This window comes from Apium graveolens, chromosome 7 (genome assembly GCF_009905375.1).
Source record: "Apium graveolens cultivar Ventura chromosome 7, ASM990537v1, whole genome shotgun sequence".
Taxonomy (NCBI): domain Eukaryota; kingdom Viridiplantae; phylum Streptophyta; class Magnoliopsida; order Apiales; family Apiaceae; genus Apium; species Apium graveolens.
This window is the reverse complement of record NC_133653.1, coordinates 72,693,396-72,714,611: the sequence shown is the minus strand read 5'-3', so window position 1 is coordinate 72,714,611 and position 21,216 is coordinate 72,693,396. Positions and strand designations below refer to the sequence as shown.

General features: G+C 35.4%; 1 pseudogene; it reads left to right on the top strand.

Moving 5' to 3' along the window:
* Window positions 1–8,694: 8,694 nt before the first annotated feature.
* Window positions 8,695–20,919, top strand: LOC141673739 (serine carboxypeptidase-like 40; annotated as a pseudogene).
* The last annotated feature ends 297 nt before the right edge of the window (window positions 20,920–21,216 follow it).

Genomic DNA, 21,216 nt, shown 5'->3' with positions numbered 1-21,216 from the left:
TCATTTATGAAAAATTCATTTGTAAATTCATTCAAGAACAGATTCCAGATATTAATTAAATTAATCACTAAAACTATTCAACATGCCCAATTTACCAACTAATCTGGTAAATGTGGATTCGTCAAGTGGTTTAGTGAAAATATCTGCTATTTGTTCTTCTGTTGGAACAAAAAATAGTTCAACAGTACCATTCATGACGTGCTCTCTAATAAAATGATACCTGATGTCAATGTGCTTTGTCCTCGAGTGCTGCACAGGGTTGTTGGTGATGGCTATTGCACTTGTGTTGTCACATAAAATAGGAATCTTGTTCAATACAGAGCCATAGTCTCGTAGTTGGTTCCTAATCCACAAGATCTGAGCACAGCAGCTTCCAGCAGCAATATATTCAGCCTCGGCCGTTGAGTTGGAAACTGTTTGCTGTTTCTTGCTGTACCATGAGACTAGCCTGCTTCCTAGGAATTGACAACTTCCTGAGGTGCTTTTCCTATCAACAACACTTCCTGCATAATCTGAATCTGTATATCCGACAAGGTTAAAACCAGATTCTTTAGGGTACCAAATACCTAGATTTGGTGTTCCCTTAAGATATCTTAAGATTCGTTTAACAGCAACGAGATGAATATCTCTAGGATCTGCTTGGAACCTTGCACATAAACATGTAGCATACATAATATCTGGTCTACTTGCAGTAAGATAGAGTAACGAGCCAATCATACCTCTGTAGCTTGTGACATCTACCTTAATGGAGTTTTCACATGGTCCAAGCTTGACAGCTGTAGTTGATGGAGTCCTTGCTGATGCAGAATCCTCTAGATTGTACTTTTTGAGGAGTTCCTTGAGATACTTGGATTGACAAATAAATGTTCCATCTAACCTTTGATTTACTTGTAATCCAAGAAAGAACTTCAGCTCTCCCATCATGCTCATTTCAAACTTGCTGTGCATTAACTTAGCAAATCTCTTACAGAGATTATCATTAGTAGACCCAAATATTATATCATCCACATAGACTTGGACTAATATAGTATCATTCTTATGTTTTTTAGAAAAGAGAGTTTTGTCTATGACACCTCTAATAAAGCTATTTTCAATAAGAAATTCAGAGAGAGTGTCATACCATTTTCTTGGAGACTGTTTTAGCCCATAGATAGCCTTGAAAAGAAAGAAGACAAAATCCAAATGATCTGGATCTTCAAAACCAGGAGGTTGCTCTACATATACCTCTTCATCCAGCTTTCCATTCAGAAAGGCGCTCTTGACATCCATTTGATAAACTTTAAAGTTTGAAAATGCTGCGAATGCCAGAAATATCCTGATGGCCTCAAGTCTAGCCACTGGAGCATAGGTTTCATCATAATCAATACCTTCAGCTTGAGAATACCCTTTAGCTACCAGTCTTGCCTTGTTTCTTGTAACCACACCATCTTCATCTAGTTTATTCCTGAATACCCACCTAGTACCAACAGCTTTCTTGTGTACATGCCTAGGTACCAGTTTCCAGACTTGTTGACTTTCAAACTGATTGAGTTCATCTTGCATAGCAATCACCCAATCTGGATCAGACAGTGCTTCTTCAATTTTCTTAGGTTCCATCTCAGAAAGAAATCCTGAGAACAGACACTCATTTTGAGTAGCACGTCTAGTTCTGACTCCAACATCTGGATCACCAATAATCAACTCAAAAGGGTGAGCTTTATTCCAGACAATCTATCTTGGAAGATGTGATCTTGATGATTCGCCTTGAAATTCATTGTGATGTTGTGTCCTACTAGATGATCCTTCAGCATCTCCCCCTGAGTTGTTGCCATGTTGACTTGAAGATTCTCCGTCAGTAGCAGTGGTATCTCCATTGTTGCCAAAGTTTCCATCACTATTACCTTGAGTATCATCAGGATTAACAGGTTCTTCACCAGCAACAACCTCAGGTTCTTGACCATGTTCTGATTCTGAATCTGACGTATCATCAAACTTCAGTTTCTCAGAAGGATCTTCAGTTTGGATACTAGGGAGTTTAGTGTCATCAAATGTAACATTGACACTTTCAGTTACTTTGTGTTGATCAATGATATACACTCTATATGATCTTCTTCCATATCCAACAAAAATACCCTCATATGCCTTTGCCTCGAACTTACCACGACGATCATCTCCATCCTTGAGCACGAAGCATCTGGCACCAAATACATGAAAGTATTTGATATAAGGTTTCTGTTCATTCAAAATCTCATAAGGAGTTTTCATGAAGTCTTTGTTGATTAGAGTTCGATTCTGAGTATAACATGCAGTATTGACAGCTTCAGCCCAAAAGTACATTGGAAGACCTGATTCATTTAACATCGTTCTTGCAGCTTCAATCAATGTACGATTCTTCCTTTCTACCACTCCATTTTGCTGAGGGGTTCTAGGAGCTGAAAATTGTCTGGTAATCCCTTTGTCTGTACATAATCCATTGAGAAGTGTATTCTTGAATTCTGTCCCATTATCTGACCTTATTGCTCTAACAGGGACGTTAGAATCTAACTCAATCATCTTGATATGATCAATCACAACTTGTGGTGTTTCATCCTTAGAGTGAAGAAATAAAACCCACGTATACTTGGAATAGTCATCAACTATCACAAGACAGTAACACTTCTTTGACATAGAAAGGATATTAACTGGACCAAATAAATCCATGTGCAATAATTGCAGAACACCAGTTATGGAAGATGTGTCAGTGCCTTTGTGACTTGCTTTCTTTGACTTTCCTTTCTGGCAAGCCTCACATAGTCCTTCTGGAGAGAATTCCAGCTGAGGCAAACCTCTTACCAATTCTCTTTTGACAAGAGAATTCATTGTTTTGAAATTGAGATGGGAAAGTCTCTTGTGCCATAGCCAACTCTCATCTGACGATGCCTTTGCATAGAAACAATTGACTTCAAGATTGCTTCCAGAGTTCATGTCAGCTACGAACAGATTTCCTTTCCGGATTCCCATTAAGGAGGGTTTTTCACTTTTCTTGTGCAGAATCTGACACTTCAGCTTGTCGAATAAAACATTGTAGCCGTTGTCACAGAACTGACTAATGCTAAGCAGATTGTGTTCAAGTCCTTGCACAACATATACATTTTCAATGATAACATTTCCAGCTTGCAAACAGCCATATCCCTCCGTTAAACCTTTGCTGTTATCTCCAAAGGTAACCACTGGGCCAGCTTTCTCAACCACATTTGATAGCAGGGCTCTATCTCCGGTCATATGTCTTGACGATCCGCTGTCAAGAATCCACACTACCGGTTGTACCTGTTTAATGCCCTCTTTTCTTAACGATGAGGTGCTTGCATTACTAGCCATGAGAGCAAGATTCCCAACTTCTTCATCTTCACTGTCAGTATCATCCCAGCTTCTTCCCTTTGCCAGGTACGCCCTTTCAGATTTACTCTTCTGATTAGAATCGTAAGAGTTCTTCCTAGCTTGTTTTGGCTTCCTGCATTCTGTGGCAAAGTGTCCCAACTCATTACAGTTGAAGCATCGAATGGTGCTTCGATCAACCATCCCTGTTTTATACCCACCACTGCTGGTGTTAGAGGATGAAGATCCACCTTTCTGGAATCTGTTGTAGTTGGACTTGTACTTGAACTTGGGATTCCTTTTGAATCTGACATTTGAGAATCTCTTGACAATCAGGGCCATTGACTCATCCTCCAATTGCTCCAGTTCTTCCAAGGAATAATAATCATCTCCTGATTGATTTGTAGTAGGAGAATCAAATTCTGCTACTATCACATTATCTTCAACCTTGGAAGACTGTACCATTCTTTCTGACTGTTGAGATTGTTGTTGATATTGTGGTTGTTGTTGTTGTTCATCAGCTACTAGAGCAGTAGACGTGCTGACCACTCTTCCTTTCCCGTAAACTTCCTTCTGCTGAATCTGCTCCAACTCATAAGTCTTTAACACACCATAGAGCCTTTCCAAAGAAATCTCACTCAGATCTCTTGCTTCTCTTATGGCAGTGATTCTATGTTCGAGATGAGTTGGCAGTGTTAAAAGGAACTTTTTGTTGACCTCCCTGATGGAATAGTATTTACCATTAATGTTCAGGTTGTTGATCAATGCATTGTACCTCTCAAACACTTCAGTGATTCCTTCTCCTGGATTTGATTTGAAATATTCATATTCAGAGGTTAGGATTTCTAGTTTGTTCTCCCTAACTTCCTCTGTGCCTTCATTAATAATCTCAATAGTTTCCCAGATATGTTTGGAATCTTTACAATTCATCACATGTCTATTCATCAGGGGATTAAGGGAATCTACTAAGATTAATTGAAGGCTAGCATCCAGGGAAGCTTCTTCTATTTCAGCAGGAGAGAAGTCCTCAGGATCCTTCACATAAGTTCTCGCTTTGGTGATCACCACATCATTTTCTATTACCTCTGGTTCCATAACCATAGGAATTTTTGGACCCTTCTTCAACACTTGCAAATATTTGGGGTTAGCAACCTGTAAAAACAGTAGCATCTTCTTCTTCCACATAACATAATTTTCTTTATCGAAAAGTGGAATTTTAACGGTTCCAACTTTTTGTGTAGTCATTATGAATTTTTTGAGTGAATAAAAAATTCAAGAAGTGAAAGAAACACAAAAGTCTAGGATCTAGATTTGTACGTTAATCAGAAGGCTCTGATACCAATTGTTAGGTCCCAATTTGTTTGTAGAAGGGGGGGGGGTTGAATGCAAACAATACCGTTTAGTCGAATAAAATGCGGAATAAAATTGTGAAACAAAATTCAAGTTAAATAAAACTTTTATTAAACTTGAAAGGTGTTACAACTACGGTATCGGTTACAAGGGATTAATCTCAAATCAATTATTACAAATTTAGAATAAATTCGACATGAACTTTTTCTATTTTTGTAATTAAAAGATCAAATGCTAAATGCGATTTGAGATTAAGTTCTAGGGATTTTAATCCGCTAGATTGATACACAAGAACAAGAGAGTGATTTCTAGTTGATTGGATTTAACTTTACAAGCTAGAAATTGTAATCTTGAATTAGCAGATAAGATGAAATATTTGGCTGCTTGTTCTCTTTTTGTTCTTGGCTTCTGTTTGATTGCTCTCTGTATGTGTAAGTTAATTGGATGCTTCTGCTTCTATTTAATCAACACAGCCGAGATCAAAATGAACTGGTATGACAATCATTTGTCCAATAATACTTTCGGTGTGACAATCTTTTAGAGCTAGCAAGACAATTAAAATGAACTAGCAAGACTTTCGGTATGACTATTGATTGTCATACCGATTGTCATATTAGTTCAAATAAAATTGTTTTACTGAATTAATAAGTGATTTTAATCTAAATAATAATTCTATCAAGACAATCAACTGAATTAGCATGACTTTCGGTATGACTATCAATTGTCATACCGATTGTCATACTAGTACAATCAGTTGTCTTTTTAGAATTAAAACAGATTTTAACCAATTAAAATTCTGTAAATCCTTAATATTAATTCTAAATTAATTAATCAATTTAATTCAATTAATCAATAAATTAATCCTTGCAGATATAATTTATTTTCTTAATTAAATTATATGACTTAATTAATTAATAGAGAATTAATACTAACCCTGAGCAGCATCCATTCTTCTGACAATCTTCTGAAAGTCACTGAGACTTATGAATCAATTCCGCCACTTCAATGCTGACACTCGATGTACTGTCTGGTTCATGAGTGACTAACTTTCTTGACGTTTCTTCATGTCTTGACTTCGATGTTCTGATTGAATCCTTGTAATAAATGATACCTTGACGAGATCTCTGTCATTTGATTAAATCCACGATCTTGATTTATATCACTGAGGCATGATCAAATTCTTGAACTTCTTCCAGTGAATCACCAAGTCTGCAGATGAACAATGTTTCTTTATTCTTTGACATATGTTACTTTGTGAGATCTCTCTGACGGTCGATCCACTATTTACTTATTACATTCTTATTTGAGTTGAGTTAAATACTCGAATAAACGAGTAGGCTATGACATATGCCTTTCAAGGGGGATTAACAACTTTCTCTACAGGCTCATTTTCAACTACTCGTTTCTTAGAAGCTTTTCTAAGTTCGTCGTAGTCTAAACCTATCCCAACCTTTCAACCTACTACTTGATCAGCTATGAGCTTCTTAGCAAGATTTGCAGAATCAGTAAAAGCATGCAATTTAGTTTCTAATTATGCATTCTTGTTCATAAGCTCTTCCTATGTCTCAAGGTGCTTAGTAATCTTAAGCTCTAAATATTTATTGGTTTGCTTAAGATTCTCAACACTGACCCTATCTAGAACTAACTTATCATTTTCATCTTTAACTTTCTTTAGTTCTACTTTAAGGTCTTCGATATCAAGCAGAGTACATCTTAGTGCAGTACTAATATTTCTATACACTTCTTTTACGACATAATGTTGTTCAATGCATTCCTTTGTATTACATCGTGCCTTAATATAGTGATGAGAAACAACATTTCCATACACTAGGACAGTCTTCCTGAAGGTGACACAGTGTTCATTCTCACACAAGTTATCAGGAGGTAAAGCACGAATAGTTGGAAATGTTACCTGAGATGAAGATTCTGCCATCAATGTAAGATTTCCATATTGCTCTTCTTCATCATCAGTGTCATCCCAGCTCTTCCCCTCAGCTATGTAAGATTTTACTAGATATTTCCTTGAGCTACCAGAGTCCTTCTTCTGATAAGCTTTGTCTTTATCCTTTCCTTGCTGAGACTTTCTGCACTTAGTGGCAAAGTGCCCAACCTCATCACAATTGTAGCACCTGAACTTACTTCTGTCTACCATCCCTGTCTTGTAACCTGATCCGGAAGATGAATTTGACCTCTGACCACGGTTGCTGCTTCCAGAACCCCTAAAGCCTTGCTTCCTTCTAAACCTGATGTTACTGAAAATCCCAGCTAAGTTGGCCATAGTAGGATCTTCCATACTTTGCAGCTCCTCAGTGGTGTAGTAATCACTTGGACTCCCAGAGAGGTTTCCATCATCCATCTCAGCCTCAAAGAGCCTTTCAGCTTTAGACTTAGGCTTTTCAGCATTAATGTCAAGCTCTTTGATTCCACTAGCTACCAGAGCAGTTGTCTTGAGTAGTTCAGTATTCTTGCTATCAACTGGTCCTCCACCATAGATAATTTTCCTTTGTTCCTGTTCCATTTCATGGGTTTTTAGCTTACCATACAACTTCTCAAGTGTCATGGTTTCGAAGTCAACACGCTCACGAACAGATGAAGCCTTGTTCTCTAGATGGTGAGGTAAGACAAGCATAAACTTTCTGTTAACTTCTCTCCGAGGATAAGTCTTGCCATGAATACTTAATTCATTTAACAGCTTGTTCAGTCTTTCAAAGACTTGAGTAATACTTTCTCCAGGCAAGGACTTAAATGCCTCATATTGTGAAGTCAAGATATCCAATCGATTCTGCCTGACATCTTCAGTTCCTTCCATAAGCAGTTCTATGGTTTCCCACATGTGCTTTGCACTCTCATATACCATAATTTGGTGACTCATATCATCATCCATCGAATCCACTAAAATAAGCTGCAGGCCTTCATCCAGAGCTACCAGTTCTTCATCACGTGCACTCCATTCAGCTTCAGGACATGACATTCTCATATTAGGCAACTCCGGATGATCCTTCATGGGCACATGTCTTCTTTCTCTCAATACTCTCATGTATTCTGGATTCGACGCCCGAATATACAATAGCATTTTCTTTTTCCATAGATTATATCTCGATTTATCAAACTGAGGAACCTTGATACTACTAACTTTCTGAGAACTCATCTTTTCAGATCTGAGAAAAATTTACAATAAACCGTCTCAAAATACAATAACCCACTCAGTCAACAATACCAAACCAGTCAAGTCAAAACCAACAAACCCAAATCAAATCTACACACCGAAAGCACTCCCAGACTCCGTACAACCAAAATAAACAACAAAACTTGCTAATCTAACAGATCAGATCTGTATATCGATCAACAAACTCTGATACCAATTGTTAGGTCCAAATATACATACAGAGGGAGGTGAATGTATGTTTTTTATTTTCCGTTAATTAATTGTAGCGGAAAATAAACCTCGAAAATGAAATAAACAAACACTAAGAGATTCACGGAATAATTCTTTTTATTAAGAAATTAAACCGTAAAGGTTTGCTTACAACTCCGAATATATATAATTCGAAGCAACAAATATAGAGAGAACCAAAATGATAGCAATCAATTAGGGGTTCTATCTATCACTCTAAAAATTCAAAGCTTCTATCAAAAGATTTTAAATACAATCAAGAGAGTTTTAAATAATGAGTGTTACAAATTTGTAAGGCTTTAATGGTGTGAAATAAATTGGGCAGCACTTCTCTCCTTAATTTCAATAAATGAAATCAACCCACTCTACAAGAAAAATTCTGTAGAGCTTTAATGGTGTTTTGCTGAGAAGTGTTGAAACCAATCTTCTGTAAATTGGTTTTGTAGTGGTAGAATTGTTGGAGAGATAAAGAAGTGTATGTGGCTGACTTTAGGCCATACATTTGAATTGCACAACCTGTATTGCGATCAGAAAGGATAGAGTAGAAGCAAATGCACTATACTAATCCTGTGGCGACTAGCATATCCCGCCTTTTACTTTGACAGATTAATTCGCCTATGGCGATGCTCTGTCTGTGGCGATCAGGTAGTAGATAGCATACTTGTGTTACAAAAGAAATAAACATAGTAGATTTCTTTTCTATTCGAACAAACAGGCTGGCAAGAGGAGTGATTATATTGACACAACAACTACCCAGGAGAGGTGTCGCCATACGTGACGCTCACGCACGAGAGAAAGAAAAGAACAACCACTTTTTCTTTGCAATTTATTTTCTCTATGGCGACTGGAACAGAAACACAGTACATGCATTGCCTTTGATTTATTTGTTCACCAAGTCAGACAGGAATAGAGTACAATCCACGCGGCTGAAATCAATGAAACAACATGGAGTTGTTTTACACGCGCGCGACGTGCGCCTTACCTGTCCACAGCAGCGAAAAGCAGTCCTGCAATCTTCTGAATTGCATTTGAACAAGTAAAGTCTTGGTTTCTTTTTGTCTCTTCATTTGTTTAATGCAACAAAACAAATCATTAATCACAGGTAATTACCCTGCCAATTCTCCCATTGTCGAATCAAACTGAACTGGTTTCTTAAAAAAAAATCGAATTCTTTTAGTCAAACAAATGAACGAACCATGCATGCAAGTACTTCTGGCTGGATAATTAAAACAAAATAAATATTTGACATTTAAAATAAATAAATAAATAAATTTTAAATTTATTTAAATAAAATTTAAACATTAATTTTATTTTCCAAAATTAAATATTAATATTAAATTAAATAAATAAATCTTTTGAGATTTATTTATTCATTTAATAAAACTCAATATTTAATTTATTTATTTTAAAATCAAATTATGATCTAAAATTAAATAAATAAATGAGATGATTTTCATTTATTCATTTAATAAAAAATCAGTCATTGATTTAAAAATAAATCCAGTAAATCCTCGGGCTGTACTCCTCTGTACCTGCAAGCTTCTTAATCTCCGGGAATTTGTACCTCAAAATATTTTCAGACTCCTCGAATACAAAAACCACTTAACAGTGTTTCTAAAAATAATACTTCGTTTCCTTTCACGGATCACTGACGTCTAGTGCAAGGGTGTGCAAGGGTCTGGTTCACAGACGACTAGTTCCGCTCTCAAGCCTTCGTATTATACCCGTATAAACCACTGTTAAGTCTTCTACCAAATATAACCAACTTCACTAGGAATTCTTGAGGTTACGGATCACTGTTGACGTCTTCTTCACTGCAGCTAACAGAACCTTTTGTACATATACCCAATAACAATCTGTATTGATTCCAGTGAAACATAGATTATTTCAATCTTGCTCAACAGATATTACTAAAATTCACAAAACTAAAAGTATTCTTTCTGATTGGTCAGGTAGGTGCAAGCATTGCCAAGAGGCTAAATACCAGCCTAGTCACCAATCTAAATGGCCAGGTAAGCTTTCGCTAGCCTAGACACCAAAGAATTAATACTTAGAGATTTGATCGTTTCAGGTTTTCTTCCTAGTTGAGCTCGAATTTCTAGGGGATAACATCTACTTAATTTTATTAACAAGGCTATGGTATGCAAAATGATGGATTTATGGCTGTGGGCCAAGGAAAAAGTGATGAAATCCATCCCCTTATCTTGTGATGTGGTTTTTCCCTTAAAGTTTATTTAAATGATGCAACACACAATGAGATATAAAAGCGATAAACAATTATGGATGCTCTAAACTACGTGTCTTAACTAAAGAAAAGAAGAAATTTAACGTACCTTGTGTCCTCCAGCAATCACCACAATTTATAAGGTACGAAAAATTAAAAACACGAAAATAAAATCTAAGATGATGTGCTCCTAGGTGAACAAATGCATGATGCAACAATTATGTATTTAACTAACTAATTTTTTTTTGAATTTTCAATTTTTTTTGTGATTTTTATAACTAGTGAAAAATACGAAAAGAGAGAGATATGGTTTACCCAAGCAAGCTTCCAAAAATTCCTTCGAGGCTTGGCAATTTTCGGAGATCCAACGAGCTTTCCAAATTTTCAATTTTCTAAAAAAAATTAAACAAAGAGAGCAAGTACAACTAATTCGAAAAATTAAAAATTAAGGCGCGAAAAATAATTATAGTCCCCGGCAGCGGCGCCGAAAACTTGATGTGCCAAAAATAAATATTTTAAATTGCAAGCGCACAATTCATCGTTTTAATATTTTAGATTCGAACCACAAGGACTACAAATTTTTCGCACAACCTTAATTTTTTTTAATTTAGGCGAACTAGGAAATTTAATTTGTGAGAATTTTATTTATGTAAAAAAAAAGTGAAATAGAACTAAGAAAATAATTGAACCATTAAAATTAAAATATAAATGTAAAACCTACGAATTATTTAATTCTGAACACAGACTAGTAAAAACTAGTTATGCAAAAAGTACAAGTGGAACTAAACAAAATGAAATGGGCTAAGAAACAAAAAAGGCCCATAAAATGCAAGTGGGCTAGAGAATGAAATTTGACCACTAATTAGCTACGGATAAACATGATTAAAATTAACACTAAGCATTAATGGCAATTAAGTAAGCAAAACAGGTTCAATAAATTTTGTTAATTAAGATGATATTTAACTAAAGTAAACAAAATTAAATGGTCACTAGATAATAAAAACTATCATATTCCAACAAGTAGAAGAAAAAAAAGAACCTGAGTTTGGACCGGAAGTGGTTCATGGGCTACAATTAAACATGGGTCACTAAATTAATTAACAAGGAAACTAATGGCCCAAAAAAAAGAATCATACTAACAAATTGAAATAGTAATAAGGCTACGTACATAACAACTACATATTTAATTACTAGCATTTAAGGATTGGTCAAAGAAGGACATATGTAATTATTATACTAATTATGACACAATTTAACTCAAAGAAAATAATGGCAATCAAGCTAGTAAACAAAAACAAAAATGGAAGCTATACTAGTAACTCATGTTATTTACGGAAGATTAAAAACTAAAGAAAAGAAAACGATTTGGGAATGAAATTTGTCAAATGACCAAGAAAGAAAAGAACAAAAAAAAACAAATAAAGCTACTGTAAAAAACAAACGGGTAGGCCGCCAGGAGGAAACAAGGCTCTCTAGAAAAAAAACAAGTTAATGATATGACATATGAATAGATGGTGCCGAAAAAAATATTAAAAAAAACTGTAATTTAATAAATTGAAACCAACATCACTAAAACCAAACAAGTAGATGAAGAGATTAGCTATCGCCGAAAATTGTAAGAAGCCGGAAGAAAAAATAAGAAAAGCACTACTCAAAACCAAATTTATAACGTTAAGTCAACAATAAAAACTTAATCTTGAGGGCTCCTTTTATTTCACCAAGTATAAAACTTGTGAGATTTTAAAAGATATAATAACCCATATGAAGATAACAAAATAAATAAAAACATAAAGGTAGATGAGAAGAAAGTGAAAATAAATTGAAAGACTTTAATGATATTAATTGAAGAGAGTGTTTACAAGAGAGCAACTACCAAGAAAATGAAAACTAGATCTAGAAATTGAAAAAAAGAGGCTACTACAAAATTTAGGGTAAACTAAGATAAAACTAAGGTGATGAATACAAGGGGGAATGAGGGGTATTTATAGCTAAAGAGTAGGGTTTAGGGTAGAGCTGGGTGAATCTTGGCCATTCAAGTGAGAGGTGTGTTTTGTTGATCTTGACCCTTGATTTCCATCAACTCTTTCTTTTTCTTTCTTTTCTTTTCTTCTTTTTCTTCTTCCACTTTTTCCCTTCTTGCATTTTTCTTTTCTTTTTTTCTTTTTCTGCTTTTTGTACAAAATACCTATAAATGCAACAAATTAAATTATTAAATTCGGGAGCAAGCAATAAATAGGTATTAATTAATACAAAATTATGAGATTATCAATACCCTACTACCAAGCATCCACAAAAGAGATAGAAGCTGAATAGACACCAATTATGTTGAGACCCTATATGTCTATAGAACTTGACAACATAAAGTTTAATGTACAAGTTATCTATCGTGATTACATAGGGAAAGTAAGATGGTTAAAATTACCTACGAATCATGCATAACAAATACATGAACCTATGCTAGCATGGCAAGTTCTAAACCTCTAGATTCACTGTCGCTTCAATAGAGATTAACACGCTATCTTATATGTTAGCTACGCACATAAGACGAATAAGCACAACCAATACTAGGATATCAATCAATCACCACACACCAAGATATTGAAACAATTTAACTAAAGAAATCCATAAATAAATCCGTTAGAACCCCACGATAACGACTAGTTCATAATCGAACTCATCGTCACCATGGTTTCCAATGAAAGCATGATAATAAATAATATAAGAGTGCTAGGGTTCAAAGACAAATTGAAAACGAGCATCCAAGTATCGTCTAAATCAAAGAAAACAAAAGTCTTCTTCTCCGTAGCCTTCTCATGCTCTCTAGGTCTTCTTATTGCTCTCCCAGGTCTCCTTGTTGTTAAAAACATATTTTTATTGGTATATATAGGCTTCTGGTCATTTTGGGCTTCCAGACTCTCAAAATCAGACCGGAATCAGGATTATATGAAAACGACGTGGTGCGGCCGCCCCGCATACTAGCGCGGGCGCGTGCAGTTTTTGATATTCCAGCGCGGGCGCGCCGTGCTTCTGTTGCTTCAGCGCGGGCGCGCCGTGCTTTTGTAGTTGGAATTCTGAATTTTCTTCTTTTTACTGTAACTTTTGCTCCACTCGTCAGAATTTGATGAATAAGCAGTCCACGCGAAACTAACGAGATTCTCTACAACTTGATAATAGCTAGGCTTCCAATTCTAATCTTTTTTCAGGATAATTCTTTGAAAAGCTTCTTTCTTCCTTTAACTGATGCCTGAAATACAATAACACAAAAATACATCAAAAATACCAATAACTTGAGTCCAAAACACCAAGTTAAGCCTGAAATGAAGTGTTCCAAGTAGATATAAAATCCACTTATTATCGATCAACATGCATAGTTTACAGAACTTGCAATAAAATAGAATAACACATTTTTTAAAGTCCTTTTGTCTATATCCATTTTAAGTACAACAAATCTACATATAATCTTTTAGGTCTGTGGCCCTTCTTTGTTCAGTTCATCGTAGCCCTTGATCTTGCACTCCTCAAACTGTATTTGTAGACTTTCCATTCTGATGATAGAATGATTTGTTGACAGATAATCTTGAATCTTCAGGGTTGGTGCTTTCTGTAATTTTTGAAGCTATTATCGAGATCTTCATATTGTATAGAGATATCCATATAGAGATGTAGACTAGCTTGTCGATATCTTCACTTTTCTACATGTGTAAATGACTTGTCGATATCTTCAATTGTCTACATGCAGTTTTAACTTATCGATATCTCCACTTCTCTACATGCAGTTTTGCTTGTCGATACCTCCACTACTCTACATGCAGTTTTGACTTGTCGGTATCTCCACTTCTCGACATGCAGTTTTGACTTATCGATATCTCCACTTCTCTATTGACAGTTTTGAATTCTCTACAAGTGAGATGACTTCTCTACAAGTGACTTCTCTATAATTTAGATGACTTCTCTACAAGTAAAGTGACTTCTTTACATGCCAATTTAACTTCTCGATATACTTCTTGATATAATTGATCTGTGATTTCTTGACATTTGACTTAGACCATTTTTCGATCCACAACATTATTCTTCACCAAGCAGTTTATCTTCATTCTGAGGCATGATCAATCTTGATGTTTTTCCAGAAATTTATTCCTAACTTGTTGGTTGTTTACTGAAAAATACTTCAGTCTATTATATATAAATATTTTTAAAGACTCAAGAAATATCATTACAGACTATATAATATTACAAGTCAACTAAATCTCAGGATTGTTAATGTGACTTAGTGTGCACAACAAAACACACTCGTAGCCTAAACATAATTATGCATATATTTCTTAACGTTTACAAAACCAAATCCAAACTTAAATAGTTATACAAGCTAGCCTTCTGAACATAAAGTACTAAAACATCTCATAAACTTTTATAATATATATATATATATATCCTTCAGAACATAAAGTACTAAAACATCGCATAAACTTTTATAATATATATATATATATATATATATATATATATATATATATTAAGAAGACAATTCCTTCATATCCCCGCCATTGACACACGTCTTCCTAACCAACCCGCTCTTTTCATTTTCCTATCTTGTCGTTATACTTATCTTGACCTAAAATTGTTAGGATTGAAATAATATAATGAGTAAAGATATGCCCACTAAATATATTTAGAACCTGATATGCAAATCACAAGATAACAATCAAAACATAAATAATATATAAATTCAAGTTGAAACTAAGATCATCTCCAACAAACTCTTTATATGGACTCTTAAGTTTAAATATAGATAGTGATGTTAAAATTTGAGTTTCAGGAGGCTCTTAGAGACTCTTTAAAAGTTAAGAGTCTCTTCTCTCTCCTCAATTTTAAGAGCCTCTACCCAACTCTTAACTTACATTTTATATTAAAATAATCTCTCCACTTTCTTTCTCTTTCCCTCTTCTTTTGTCCTTTTATAACTTCAATGTACTTTTAATTATAAAATTATATATAAAGAGTGAGTTTAAAAATTATTATTGGAAATGAACCTACATTATCTTGCTAGGAGCTAATTTTTTATTTATTTTTAAAGAGTGAGCTAAGAGTCTTTTGGAGATACTCTAATAAATTAACATTTCATAAATTATCATGCCCAAACAACACAAACATAAACCGACACAAATATCCACACACACGACTACACACTACTAAGCGATCTTACAATCTTTACGTTGTTTCTTAACCCGAGATATGATCCCAACTTGCCTATCAAAGCGTATTTTAGCGGTCTGATACTTACCTATCTATTTTTCAGGATAAACTTTGTATACGAGTTTATCAATTCAGTCACACAAACCATACGAAACACAGCGAATACCCGATAACAAATCACAGATCAATCAAATAACAACAACATTAAGTACTCGAAAAAAAAATAACAAATCAATAATCTAGATTCCTTCTAATATATTTTATAAACATGAACAGAACAATGCACTAAATATACTTACAAAACAAAGCCCTTAAAGTATTTGAATCCTCGATGATATATATCCCTTTTGAATCTACTTCTAAAAATATTCAACCAACCATAATTACTCAATCCTTATCTCTTAACCCAAAAATAAATATGTCATGACATAGTTGTTGTGATCATATGGTCTAATTACAGCGTTTCTTTTTATTTTTATCGATAATTAAAAACTACGTTCATGTTCTATTTTTAAGGATTTTTTTATATAGTCATGATTTTTAGTTTAAAATTTGTAAAAATTTTGCCTTAAGCACTGACCAGCCTCGAAAAATTAGGTATAAATCAGTTTAGGCCCAAATATTTTATGATCCTAGTAGTTCTGTTAGTGCCCGTACCTAGATCCGATTCCCGTCACGTTCTGTTCCTGGTATTAATTTTTCAAAAGTTGACACAATTATTCGCATTTTGCAGGTCCTGGTTGTTCTTCACTGGGATGTGGAGCGATGACAGAGCTTGGACCATTCAGAGTATATAGCGATGGCAAAACCCTATACAAGAACCTCTTTGCATGGAATCACGGTACATATACAATCATACAACTCTGCTTTGCAATGCATAATCTCTTATATACTTATATGTATCACTTTACCAATTTTGCTCAATATTTTATTGGCATGACGTCTATATACATGTATATTTTTCTTCATTCTTCCTAACAATTGCCCATACATGGTTTCAAATAATTGTAGCTGCAAATGTTCTGTTCTTGGAATCACCAGCTGGAGTAGGCTTTTCGTACTCAAATACGACATCAGACTATTCAAAGGCTGGAGACAAGAGTACAGCTAAAGATAACTATGCTTTCTTACTAAATTGGCTAGAAAGATTTCCCTAGTACAAGAACAGAGAGTTTTACATCTCCGGGGAAAGCTATGCCGGCTATTTATGTACCAGAACTTGCTCATACTATTCTTTATCACAACAAAAACACCAACAACACTCATATTAATCTCAAGGGCATCACTGTAAGCTTCTCTTAAATTCCTTCCCCTATTTTAAACATGCCCTTTGTATTATTATGTACTTAAATAAACTTGCTTCAAATCCAATTTCGCATTGTAGGTCGGAAATCCAGTGATCAATGACGAGACAGATAAAAAGGGAGTGTAAATTATTTGGAAAGTCATGCTCTCATTTTGCATAAAAATTTATGGAAACATACATATACCGTGACTTATCTACTCATAATGCTACTTCAAATCCCAAGTGTAGTACTGCAGAGTTTGCATCTCATGACCTGGTTGCAGATATTGATGTCTATAGTATTTATTCTCCTGTTTGCAACAGCGATGGACTTCTAACCAGAAAGCCAAAGAAAATATCGGTAACTTTTTCTCTTTTTTGCCTTTTGCATGACAGTAAAGCACAACATGGTACTAAATATATTAAGCTAGACTCCCACAAGATTTATGTGTTTTGCTGCAGTACGAAATCGATCATTGCATTGGTGATTACACATACGCTTATTTAAATCGACCTGAAGTTCAAGAGGCTCTCCATGCCAATGTCACAAAACTTGATCATACTTGGGAATTTTGCAGGTAGACCTTCTTTTAGTGTTTATCCATACATATGAGCTAGTCTGGCAAACACGCATGCATGATTAATGATTTTACTAAAGTGAGGTTTGTTTACAACAAAAATAACAGTGGTATCATCAGTTATATGAGCAACACATCTACGGTTATTCCCCTGCTCAAAGAGTTTATGGCTAATGGTCTTCGTGTTTGGATTTTCAGGTAAAAATAAAGATTATAACATTAACGTATCCATCTTGCTACCACTAATCCCTGAGTTCAGATAATACATGTTTGTATTTCTTGTCATGATACTCAGATTCTACATGTGTTTGGCAATACAGCGGCGACACAGATAGCGTAGTACCAGTTACCTCAACCAAGTACTCGCTAGCAAAAATGAAACTCCAAGTGAAAACGTCGTGGTATCCCTGGATAGTCAATCAGCAGGTTATTTTCTTTCTGAGATTACCAGTTTTGTCGGATTTATTTTAACTTATTTCAAATGCCAGGTTTAATACAGATGACATATTGACAGATATAGCTGTTGAATATTTGGTTTAAATCTGTAATAGGTGGGAGGGTTCACAGAAGTTTATGAAGGGAACTTGACATTTGCAACAGTAAGAGGAGCAGGGCATCAAGTGCCAAGCTATCAGCCAAGGAGTGCTCTTGCACTTATAAGCCACTTCCTTAATGGAACCCCTCTACCCTCACCAAAGTAATCTATCCAACTCTGTTTATTTAGTATTCTTTTAGGGGACGTTTGGTACAAGGTATTCAACAAAGGGAAAGGGAAAGAATTGGGGTCATTCCCTTGTTCATGTTTGTTTAGTAAAAACAATCATTCCCTTTACTCTTTTTTAGTTGTAGCTTTACCCCTTATTCCTCAAACTTCATTCCCCACCTCCCACTAGGTATTTCAACACCCTTTCCCACTTTTATTTTCTTATTTCAATTATAATTTAAATCTTGGACCAAAAAAATACATCAGTATGCAAAATTAATTTTAAAAATTAAAAATGATTTATAATTTAGTTTTTATAAATTAAAAATAATTTTGATATAAATTTATATGTTAATTTATTAAAAAAGTTAATGGTGCTATTAAATAATTAAATTTGTTTATTTATTATAATGTTAATATATTATACTGTTATAATATAAATATATTTGACTATATTGAGATTGTTTAATATTAAAAAATAAAAAATAAATGTAATCATGTAAATTTTCATTCCGTTTCCGGATCTGAACCAAACACGTAAAACAATTCTGGGTCTTTACTTTCCTTTCTCCTCTTTTCCCTTTCTCGATTCCATTCCGTTTCCCCGAGATGAACCAAACGCCCCTTAGTACAACTAGTATGCCCCTGCGGCTCTGCACACCGTTATTTGTATTTTTGAAAATTTTAAGAAATTCAAGCTTGTAAATTGAAATTAGTAGCGCGGATTGATGTTTAAAAAATAACCAGCATGATAACCCGTGCGAGACAAGTGTCATTTTCTATAATTTTTTATGCATCATGCAATTATAATGTTTGTAAAGCAATTCCAACAATATCCTTATATAGATTTTTGAGTCAAATTTTGAAGAAATGGAGATAAAATTTCTCTCCAACAAGTTCCATATCCCCCTCTGTAACATTAGGAGTTTCGAATGCTTCCTCACTTTTAGGAGTGAATATCCTTTCAACTATTATTATATTATATTATTCTTACCTGTTAATTTATATTTAATGAATGAATATAAACATGGTAGTAAGTGTACGTTTAAAACGAAATGATTAAATTTAATCTGTAGAATGCCGTTAGTATGTTTACAAATAAAAAGTTACAAATTAACATATATGTTAAATACAGAGTTGACCAAAATCTTGAATTTTATTTAAATAAACTATATGTACTGTTCTATATCATTACTGAGTTCACTACTAACTTAAAATTAACTTACTCAATTTAAAAAGATAAAAAATGCATAACTGAAGTCATAATGACTTGCAATCATAATATACAATAATGTAAAATTTACATTATTGTTAATATTAAAGTTGATTTCAATGAAAAATATTAGTTTTTGAAATTCAACGTATGTATTGATAGTACATACAGCTCCTGCAAGGCCTAACCCCGAACTCCTAACTCCATATAGCTCCTAGAAGGAATAGTCCTGGACTCCTAACTCAATCTAGTCCTGCACACTGCCAGTCCTAACTGGCCCAGTCCCGCAAGCCCAATCTTGAGAAATCCCAGCACGTGAGGCACAGGCCTAAGCACATTATGGGGACAACTGTCACACATCAATCATGGGAATAATCAGGGCACGTGTCAGAGGATCCTCAGAACATTCCTCGACCAGTCCCGCGCTGACACGTGTAAAGCATCCACTCCAACCAGGTTTCCTCCGCTCCCAGAACCGACAACTACGATTTAAAGGTACCAACCCCAAAACCCTATTCTTGGGCTATGAATAGCCCAAGAAGGTGAGGTTTTGAAGTTAATCACTCTCTCACACTCATATACACACACATCAACCCTTCATTCATATCTATCTTCATATTCCCCAAAAACGAGTTCTTACTCTCACACCGGAGGCGCCGCGGGACCAAAACCCCTCTTCCGATTTTGTTTTGTAGGAACCCCACCATAACTACACCTCCACAGCGGCGAAGGATCCAGACACGACGTCGAAGGTGCGGCCCCGACACCAGGAGTTATCATTTAGCGCTAGAAGAAGGGGCTCTCCATCCTTGGATCTCGGTGCCCCTGGATTCACCTTCATCAACAAGCTCTTGAAAGAGTCCATTTATTTAACTTGTAAGAACCCAAACAACCAAACTCTCTCATACACATGAATGTTGTTGATTTAAGCCACGTTTGTGTGTTCTCGTTATTTTAGGCCACGTTTGTTTTTCTACGGCATTGTTGAGTAGTCCCAGAAGATTGTTTAAACTAGTCATAGAAAGCTATTTATTAGTGTTTGTTATTGTTCTGGGTAGTTTTTGTAATTTTCAAAAAGCAACCTTAGATCGGTATTTTCTGTAGCATATTGTTGTTAGTTATTGTTGGTATTTTTGAGAAATGGCAAGACCAGGAAAGCATACTTCTGGGAGACCATCTGCTAGCACTCAGGTCCAGGAGCCGGACCACTCCCAGACCCTGATCCAGGAGCCGAAGCATTCCAGGAGCAACCATTGCAACACACTCCCGTCGTGGAGAGAATTGTAAACACCAGGGACGCCAGAAGCTTTATTGAGCATAACCAATACAAGTACACCAATGTCCCGGTGGCCGAAGAGCACATGGCCAACCTTACAAGTGATGAACTGGCAGAAGCAATCAGGCTCTACAGGCAGGAGCAAACCCGGCTCCAGGAAGAAGCCGAACTTGCGGAGGAACCGGAGGAGTCCGGGGACTCCCAACAATCTAAGAGATTTGTGTTTGACCGAATTGAAGCTAAGGGAAAGAAAAGCAAGAAGGATCAAGGTAATAAGAAGGAAGCAGAAGCTGCTAAGCAGAAAAGGTTGGAAGAGATGCGGGAGCAAATCAAAAAAGAGGAAGAAGCAAAGCTAGAACTAAAAATCTAGAAGAGGATGCAGTTAGAAGAAGAAAAGTTGCTGGCTAAGTCCAGGACCAAGAGAACCTAGAGGGATCCCACTCCGGAGCTGATTTCTGATGATGAAGAAGAAGAGAAGTAGAAGGACCTAAAAGACATGATCTACGAGTTGCAAAGAAAGATGGGCAGAGACTCAGGAGTAGAAATTGGAGAAACATTAACTCCTTCAGCCACTCCTTAGAGGCCATTCCCCAGCAGCGGGACTTGAAGTATTATAACTTTGACTCCTTTGATGGTCTAGGAGACCCGGAGGAGCACCTGAACTACT